The sequence below is a fragment of the Dipodomys ordii genome, unplaced genomic scaffold (assembly GCF_000151885.1).
Source record: "Dipodomys ordii isolate 6190 unplaced genomic scaffold, Dord_2.0 Scaffold10, whole genome shotgun sequence".
In the NCBI taxonomy this organism is placed as follows: domain Eukaryota; kingdom Metazoa; phylum Chordata; class Mammalia; order Rodentia; family Heteromyidae; genus Dipodomys; species Dipodomys ordii.
The window spans coordinates 11,877,257-11,887,751 of NW_012267226.1; the positions used below are offsets into that span (position 1 = coordinate 11,877,257).

The 10,495-nt window shown below is 43.2% G+C and overlaps 1 long non-coding RNA gene across 1 annotated transcript in view; it reads right to left on the minus strand.

Annotated features, from left to right (window-relative positions):
• The window catches only part of LOC105980777, a 206,495-nt gene that overhangs the window by 195,689 nt on the left and 311 nt on the right, over positions 1-10,495 (minus strand). The window lies entirely within an intron of this gene.

Consider the following 10,495-nt stretch of genomic DNA (forward strand, 5'->3'; position numbering starts at 1 on the left):
GCACATAACTCTAAACAATGATTGCTCTAGTCTTCTGAGCTTGATGACAAAAACACCTGGAAGGGGAGGTTGGTGAGAGAGCTTTTAAAATGTGTATGTGTGTGTGTGTGTGTGTGTGTGTGTGTGTGTGTGTGTGTGTGTGTGTGTGTGTGTATGTGTGAGATTTCATTAAGTGATATGGAGATAAAAGCAGGTAACCATTTGGCTGCAATCTTAATTCTCTTTCCAACTCCTGTATAATACAATTCAGGCAGAAAAAAAACCCCAACAACTGAAGACATCTTTCCCATTTCTTCTTATTTGCAGCAGCAATGATTGGAATTTAGCCAGAAATATTGTTACAATTACTTAGTTCCCTGGCGGCCCCCCGGAAATGTTATCAATTTAACAAGAGGGATTTTCCTAATATTGGCTGTCTGTTTATGTTGGTCCCAGAGGACTGATGGAGTGTTTGCCACATGAAATCTGCACTTGCGCAGGCTCTAACTCAGATTACTCATTAAAACTTAAAGGCATTTTTTGTGGGAGGTCACCGCCAACTCTGGGAAGTCATTGCGGTTAATCGTGTACTAATTTCAATTGCACATAAACATTTTCCCATTTCTGACTCAATCAGCAATACTATTTTGTAGCAATGGAAATCATGGGTTTGGATTTCCAAGCTGGGCCCCTGCCATTTCCGTGGGAGTGAAACGTCTGAAGGTTTCTGCGCTTGCCTATGCAGTAGAAGGAGGCTGGCAGAGGAAGGGCTGAAGGTTTAAAAACAAAAACACAACCTCTTGGACTCTGGGCTTTCGAGTGTGGCTTTATGACTTCAGTACCAATGTGGTTTAAGTATATAGCCCCCCCCCCACCTTCTAGCTTTTCCTAAATGATCCGTGCCTACAGGACATGTTGGACACCAAGAACTTGAGAGACAAAGGAGGCATCTTTTCTCTATTATCAGCGGAAACTAGAATTTGGAAATACAGAAGTGTCCACTTTGGGTGGCATGCAAGGGTGACACACATGTATTCATTGAAATATGACAGGTTCAGGGAGAATGCAACTGGTGTCATTCCCTAGAAAGGCTAACTCACAGTCCAACAAAATAAACACAAAATAAATGTGCGGGGATCAAAAGGAGGAGGGAAGATGAATAAAGAGAGGAAGGGGGAAGAATGCAGCCATACAAGTCAATGCACACCTACAAAAGCAAGAAGGGTTAGTCCTAGGAGTGGGGGGAGAGAGAGAGAGAGAGAGAGAGAGAGGTATTACATAGATACACAGACCTACATTTTTGAATTATTAGCTTTGTGGTCTTGACCACACTACCCCCCCACACCCTCTCTAAGCTACTACCTCCGGTTTGTTTTCATGATTCAAGAGTAGCTACTGTTTATTGAGCCCTTATTTCTATATATGAACAGGCTTCCTACAATATTAAGTAGCCCCTGGCAAGATTATTGTGGACTGGATGTGGACATGCATGCCTGTCATTTCAGCATTTGGGAAGTTGAGTCAGGATTGTGAGTTCGAAGCCAGACTGGGCTACATAATGAGACCCTGTCTCAAAAGGCAAAACCCAGAAAAGATCATTGTGCACAGCAGCTGGTTAGAGAATTCTCGAAAGCAATGAAATTCACATTCATTTCACAAGCACGCCTGATTAAAATGCCATTGGGGAAGTAGAGACCTTTCATTCTGAAATGATCCACACTCCAAACAAAAGGTTAAACAGCAAGTCACCACGCTGACTTTGCAATCAAAGGTAAGTTCAACCTGTCAACCTGTATTTATGAGGAAGAGAAGGAGCCATGGCAGCACTCTGAAAGGAAGTTCATCTTGATCAAGAGACACTTTTCTGTGGAACATTGAAAACCAATACTTCCGAGCCTCTGGCACAGTGAAGCTGTTCCTCCAGGTGAGAGAGATACCACACTGTACCCGGATGAGCATGTATGTACACACATACACGTATGTACATACACACACACACACACACACACACACACACACACACACACACACACACACACAAGTAAAGGGGAGGGTCTGCCAAGACTGAAATTTTCAGGGCAGAATGACAGGGTAGAAACTCAGACAAGCCAGTCCAAAAAAACATAGGTCCCATGGTTTCCCTTATCTGCAATAACGAGTATATGTCTAGGACAAGCAGAAAAGGTCAAAAGCTATGTACATATGACCATATAAGCTGATGCTAAGCAAAATGAACCCCAAGATAGGGACACAAGAGATTTCATCTTTTTTCTTGCTGTTCTTTTTTTTTTGGATCCGGTCATGGAGCCTGAACTCTGGGCCTGGGCGCTGTCCCTCAGCTCTTCAGCTCAAAGCTAGCGCTCTACCACTTGAGCCACAGCGCCACTTCCGGCTTTTTTTCTTTTTGCTTACGTGGTGCTGAGGAATCGAACCCAGGGCCTCATGCATGCAAGGCAAGCGCTCTACCACTGAGCCACCTTCCCAGCCCTCTTGCTGTTCTTTTTAATGTACTTATAATGTTCTATGCAATTTTTTGTTTCTTTTGTATGTTCTTCCCCCACAGTATAACCACTGTTTTCACTGTATTTGATTCTGGTGTCTGCATCTTGTATATACATTTTTCTAATTTGGGGAGGAGAAGGGAAATAACAAAACGCTGAAATAAGGAAACAGGATGACCCATTGTAACAATGAGATGTACAAGACACTATGTTGAAAACAAACTGTACAACTTCTTGGCAAGGGATGGTAGGGGAAAAACAAAGGAGGGGGTAACCATGCTCGATAGGAAATGTACTCATTATCTTACTCATGAAACTGTAACCCCTCTGTACAATATCTTTACAATAATATATATAATTCAAATATATATATATATATATATTATGTTTCAGTCGAGGCCGAATTCCTTCTTTAGGAATCTCCTTCAGTCTTTGCTTTGAAAACCTTTCATGGAGGTTTGTGTCCTGGCCCAATGTGTGTGTGTGGGGGGGGGCGGTTGGTCAGCTTTGGGTCCAGTCGGCTGGTTGTACATGTTAATCCTATCCACAGACTCTTCAGAGCCACGGGCTGCCAGCAACCCTGATTTCCACAGGCTGGCCAAGGTCACATAAAGTTAACCTTCACTGAGATGAGTAGTGTCAAATTTTGCTTCATTGGGGGGGTTAAGAAGACTCAAAGGGAGCATGATATATGACCTTCACATTGGAAGTTTATGTTTTAAGAAAACAAAGAAAAAGAACCTATCAGGAGGAACTAGGAACCTACAGAGGTGCATGCGTCCACGCACTTAGTGATTCTTCCGCGTGTGTTTTGGAGACTTTGAGGACAGAGTCACCAGAGGGCAGAGAGATGGCAGACCGCGCTCACCATCAGCATGCTTCGAGATGGGCACGGCCCTGGGCACAGCTCTGCTCTTGTGCCACCAGTCTCCTTGTCGATGGAGTGGCGGCCATCAGCAGGGACAGAAGCCTGGGATGTCTCTTTCCCCTTTTAGATGCTATTTTCATTATGATGATACGGGGTGGTGGCTCATTTATTACAATGTTTTACTCTGCCTTTTTTTTTTAACTCAAATTGATGCCTTGCCTTCCCCTCAATCCAGTCCCTTTCCCCTCAGACATGAGGGACCAAAAATAGGAGAGAAATCAGAGAAACAGACCTCATAGAGTAAATCCTACATTCCCTGCACCTGTCTAAGGCAGTACTGAGGTTAGCCAAGAAAGCTCTCTACCACTTCAGCCATGACCACAGCTCCTCAGTTATCTCTTTTGGATAGAATCTTTGATGTTTGCCCTGGAGTGGTTTTAGACCACAACCCCCTATCTATGCAACTGAGATCACAGACATAAACTACCATACCAGGCTTGCTGGTTGAGAAGGGGTCTTGAGTTTCTTTTTTTCCCCCAGGCTGGCTTTGAACCATGATCCTCCCATGTAGCTCCCTTGATGATTTTCAAATAGCTGGGATTAAAGGCATAGTGATCTACACTTAGCACTGAATCTCTATAGAATGATTTGCTCCCAAGATTTCTTGGCTCTGGATATAAATAAGTTCCTGACAGTCTTTTATTCTTCCTACCAATTCTTCTGAAATGACAAAGCATTTTGGAATCCCAGTGGGAAACACAGCTTAGGCTCTGGTAATAACCCTCAGTCCACATCAATAACAGTAATTCATCACAGTGTCAGATGAATGCATCTGTCCTGTTGTCCCCTACAGAGTTCCGAGGGCTCTTCTGTTTCAAGTACAAATCTGAAGTTTCAAATCACAGTCAGAGTTGCTTTTGCTGCTGCTGGCCCCAGTGTAGGCCCTTAGTTTCAAGTTTACTGGCCACATCTTGGGGTCTGATCACCACTCTTGCCCAATCATTATGTAGGCCTTGGTTTGCTGAAAACCAAGGTACTTGGTACTACAGATTTTTTCCTGGAGACTCAAGTTCTACCATGAACTATATCCACTTACATGCAGCCCGGGGTCACCAGCAGATCTTTCCTGCTCGCTCCCTGACTGGCTGGATTTTGCTCTAAGCCAAAGGTATCATCAATCTCCATCCTGTAATCTCTCTCATTGTGTGCCAGTATTCTGCCTGGAGCTACACCTGATTGGAACTCTGGCTGGTGATACTGGCCTGGGTACCATTCATTTTATTCTTTAGAATATTATCAATTGCACTTCTAATCTCTTCTCCAAGAACATATTAGTCCCCAACCCAAGTTCTTTGTCTTTCTCAGCTCAGTCCTTTACAGGGCTATGGAGAAGGAGTTTATAGAGCTTCTAAATCCAAGAAGAACGTGGCATGGCATGAATAATCAAAATACTGTGACAGTTCAAAAAGATTCAAGTATTAGATTATAATTTTAAATAGACTATGAAAAGTCACATAAAATTTCAGTGAACAACCTAAGGAAATGCAAACTTGCAGAGTATTTTCCTGGGAAGATTGCATCTCCTTCCTACTTTTCCCTCTGAAACTATTAGACAGGCTGAAGTAGAAATTGCTCCACATGCCCTGGTTCTTAACTTTAAGGAAGAATACTAGGTCTTTCCACTCAGAGTGCCCTATCTAGACTATGTGCTCCTAAACAGATTTTTGTTAGTAAAATGGCATTTTGCTTTCCATTGGGTACCCTTTCCTTTATGTTCATCTCTTTGGGTTAGTACCTGGGGTAAGATTTGGGTACCAAGAATCTAGTCTGAGCTGCATGATTATCAATGTGAACTGCAAAACATTAGCCAACCTGTGATGCCACAATCTTTTTGGACTCTACACAAAAGAACAGAGTAGGGTCAATTTGCCCTTGATAATAACCTCTTGTCTCTCAGCAGTGTTTTGGCTAAGCCCCTGAACTCTATCCTCATAGGAGAAGGGAGAAAGTTACTTTCTACAGAGTCCTAGAGAGAGCAGAGACGAAGGGCACAGAGCAGAGGTACAGAGAAAGGGGACGTTGTTAAGAAATGCTATGAACTTTTTTGGCAGGAAGCTATCACTTGAACACTGAGTTTCATTATCGCTTTACAATGTGCACAGAGGGAACACATTTGTACTGTCACCTTCGGGGCAGAGAATAAGCGACCGTTTTATCAGCACCTGTGACGCTCCACTGCCGACTCTTTCTCTAGAAAAGCTGTTGCATTTTGATAGACTATCAATCTTAGCTCCTGGGCAATTGACTTCCACCTATGCTGATGTGGAAAATCAATCTTGATTTCCAGCAGGCAGAGCAACTGCTACCAAAGGTCGCGCACAACAATGGTAGGTGCTTTTCCTTAGGAGTGTGAAGAGAACTTCTGCTGGCCTTGCATGAATTTATCTCTCTGTGGTGCCTGTAGCTTCTCTGCTGGCCAATTCAGGAGAAGGAAAAATGGACTCCAACCTACTGATGGTGGGGACGTCACCACAGAAAGACTATCAGTTTTTAAAGGTTATAGCAGAGGTTAACTTGAACTTCAAATTATGGAAAAGTAGACTATTTCAAGTTTCTTATATATCTGTCATGGATTCTGCCTAAAGCCAAGTTCAGCTCTCTTGCTCATGCTGATTTCGAACAATAGACCCATCATTGTATCACAGTGCTTATAATCAACGGAGCCTCATCCTTCATGCAATCCAATTTCTGTCATTTTCCCCTAGCTTCTCCCTATTATCCCGGTTTTGCTTTCTCTCTGGTGAAATCATAATCCCGAATTATACTTAAGATCATTGAGATATCTTGCTTAAAGAATTAATACACCAAAGGCAGGTGTCTGTGGCTCACATCTCTAATCCTCCCTACTCAGGAAGCTGCAATATGAGGATCGTGGTTCAAAGTCAGCCCAGACAGGAAAGTCTGTGAACTCTTATCTTCAATAAACTACATCCTCTCCTCACCCCCACCCCCCCCCCAAAAAAAAGCCAGAGGCAGAGCTATGGCTTAAATGGTAGAATGCTAGCCTTGAACAAAAGCAGCTTAAGGACAGTGCCCTGACCCTGAGTTCAAGCCCCAGAATTGATACACATGTATGTGTATGCATACACACATGCATGCATACACACATGCACAAAGACATCCTAAACTAAGACACTTGCTCAATGCTCCATCGAAGGCCTATTTTGTGACAGGTATTTCCCCTTACATGCCAAGTGAGGGATATATATATACATATATCCCATTTAATTGTGAAACTTTTCAAGGCTTATAAAGGTCAATTGTGTTGGTCAAAGTGATACATCAAATACTTGACAGGTCAGAATTTGAACAAGGATCTGGAATACCAAATGCCATTGTTACCCATCCTACAACAATGAAGTCCCTTCCATGCATCCCTATTGCTCTTTCTAAAAAGCTCCACAAAATCTCCACCGGCTCCTCCATCCATGACTCAAGTTCTCTGTCTTCCATTAATATAAACTCACACTAACATCTGTATGACCATCTTTAACCAAACGTCTGCACAAGAGTGCCTTAACTAATGAAGTTTCATTTCCTCACAGTAGTGGGGGCCGGAAAGTCCAAAGTCTAGGTACCAGCAGGGTGGTTTGAGGAAGGCTTTCCTCTTGGGTTGAGGACAGCTGCTTTCGTTCTTCCCGTGTGCTCATATCCCTTTCCTCAACTCTTGCACACACACAGAGAATAGCTCTGTGTCTCTCCTTATATGGACACTGATTCCTTCAGTTCCCAGCCCATGCCCCCTAGCACAGCTAACAATAATGACTGCTTTAAAGATCCCATTTCTGCCAGGGGTTCAGAATTGGATGTTTGCATTTTGAGGAGACAGAAATCTTGAATCCAGAACATAAAGTAGCCCAGACAGTTGCATTCCTCTCCTCCCTGTAAGGATGCTTTCCAGCTGAAAAGTCAATCTACAGACTCCCAAGGCCTTGTCACACCTGGTACATTTTCTCCCCTTTCCACCATTGTTTTCTTACAACTCTGTAGCTTTGGAAACCATTTCCCCCACAGTGTCCTAATCAGATCCTACTCGTCCTGTGAAGCCACGCTTAGCCCCACATTTCCCTGAGAGTTTTTCTGTTCTTTTTTCATGGTTTTCCTGATCTCCAATGACTTTTTTCTTGCTCAGAACTCTAGAAGCATCTACTATCTGCACACATGACTGGATACAGAGCATGCAGATGAGCTCCCAATATGCAGCCTTCCCGGGATGCATCTAACCCACCAAACTGCACTGCCTATAGAGCATATGTCTGAAAAACGCTGTGTTTCTTGAGAAATGTGACTAGTGATTCTCTAAAGTATACATTCTGTACTTCTAGGACTTGCTCCTTCTGTTGTGGTATGCATTTCACAGACTATCATGAGGTTCGCATCTATCAAGCCTCTTGGCATTCTCTTTCCCACGTCCAATTCATCTCAAAATTTACCTCCTCTGTTCCAGTCTACTCACTCTCTTCCTTTCTTCTTCACACATCTGGAATACAGTCTCTAGTTATTCACAAGTCTCTCTGTGATGCCATTTTCTATTACAAGCTTTAATGCATGGTTTAGCTCTTTATTTCAGATCGTCTGGTTCACAAACTGGGATGTGTGGAAGCTGCTAGATTGTTGCTAGATTATGAATTCCGCATGATCTTTGTGTGCTCACTGCCACACGGGCTCTGCTTCACAGAGACGTGTCGCCTGGTTGAACATCCTCCTGTCATTTCACTCTTCATCTCCAAGTTCTGTGATGTGCACATTGCTCATTTTAGCGTCACATTTCCACTTGTCTGGCTCATTGCAAAGATCTAAGATCAATTCTCTAATTCTAAGTCTCAGTCGTGCTTTTCCAAACTCCTTCAAACTCTTTTTCCACCATTGCCTCACTGTTCTAAGAAAGCCTGACTCTATTTCTTACCTAAGGGAGGCCACCCTGCCTCCTCAATTGGATGTCTGAATCTCTGCTGTTTCAAGCAGGAAGGTTGCATATGTATGCAAAGACAAAAACCACCCTGTTATAGTGAAACGTGGCAAGACAACATAAGCAATAAGAACAAAACAACAAAGAGGGTATGTCTTATGTATGTTTTCTTGATAACTTAATTAGGAAATGTCCCAATTGAGATCTGGCTCATAAATCCAGCCCTCATACCAGCCAGAGCAGTTACATTTTACATAAGGATGCAGACATAAAGCAAGCATGTATGATGGAAAGTATGCAGAACATTCTTTAAACCATAATACACAACTCCTCCCTCCCTCTCCCAGCCCCCCCTCCCAGCAAGTTTCTCCTGTTTTGTAATTGGAAACCAGATGAAATAGTTGGCCTGAGTTCGGGACATACTATTTTATAAAGTAACAAAATAACTAGCATCATTCCACTCAAAAAATTCTCCAAGTATCAAAGTCAGGTGAGCCAGAAGCTAGGATCGGGCCAAATAAGAGTACAGATTCATGTCAGGAATTGTGGTCTTGTTCCATGTTGCATGTGGCTCAAAAACCTGACTGCTACTTTTTTTCCCAGGGCACAACATAGACCACGATACGAGTTGCCACAAACACTCACGATTAAATTCATTTGTGTCCTCCTCATGGTGGAGAAATCAAACCTCCCTGTGATCCCTCCCTCTTTTCCCCACCCCCACATCATCAGACACCTGTGCAGGGCAGAGAATTCCCACCTGGGCCATATTAGCCAGGAGTTGCTGGGTAGCCAGGATGATGGGAATATTTGTTCTCATTTCCTGCATTCAAGGCCAGGATAAAGAACTAAAGGCTTAGCCAATTAGACTCCTTAGGAAAGTGCTTGCTAAGGGGAGAGGATTCATGGAAATGTTGCCTGTGATAAAGTTCTTTAATAAAACCATTATTTTGTAGGTTTTAGTAAAACCATATTATCCTCAGAGATAAAAGGCCATGGAACCGTTAAATTGCTGAAATTCTGAGAAGTGTTCACATTTTGATCCTCCCCTTAGATTTTCATTACGGTAATGTAAATGTAAACTCTTGTCCTATCTATGTAGAGACTGTCTCAACTGGATCAACCAGGAAGTCCCCAAAATTTACTTGTAATTTCTTTGGATTTTGGAGCCATTTCTCCCATAGAAACAGGGTATCTCGTGGCAATTTAGGTCTCAGGAGCCCACAATGACTGAGGGTAAATTGGATAGATTAAGACTGAAAATGACTGAGCATAAATTGGAGAGATTAAGACTGAGAACCTTGCACAGCACTAGACCTAGCCTTAGTTTGGCACAAAGCCTCTATGTCCGAACCCGAAATCATGAAGAGGCTGAGCCTAGGGGCTCATGAGAGGAGATCTCAGATCTAATGGTGGAACTAGAAAAGGCTTAAAAAAAGCAGGTGTGTGTGGCCGAGACACTGCTATTACGTAATATCTCAGGTGCTTGAAATTTCACCCTGAGAGGGACTCATCCATTCTTTCTCTTTCTTCCCAAGTGATTTAAAAAAAAATAGGGCCTTTGAAATATTTTCTGTCTGGGTGAACTTAGCTATCTTTCTGGTATTTATGTTCTTTTAGATGTCATAAAGAAATACTCCAATCTGCAAGTCATAATAAATATAATTTAGTGGGTACAAAGTAACATTTTAGTACTCAGTAGCTAATGTGACTATTACAATTCTGCTTTCACCCACTGAACTGAGTAAGAATCTGGAAACGTAGGCATTTTTCACAGCAGGCCTTGCTACTGTAGTATTTCTTTAAGCCAAATGCTCTGGGGGTGCTAAATGAGAGTACAGGTAGCCCTGGATAAAAAACAAGAAAGCCACGGGGAGTAAGTGCCAAATGGCTGCGGTGCCGCCAGCCAAGGCAACTCAGCCTTGTGTATTGAGCGACCCTCAGGAAACCAAAGTTCCAGGACAGAGCAGCTAGCACCTGCCATAGCAGGGCACGGAGGGGACCCCGGAATATCACCTTGCCTTTCACAGGCCTGGCAGATGGCTTAATGCCTGGTTGTTGGCCTATTACTTGGGGATGGAGTGGGGTGGGGTGGGGTAGGTGGGTACCAAGGCCAACCCTAACTTGTCCATGCTTAGGACAGCCTTGCTACCTCCAGGCAATTTGTCTACCCGGGAA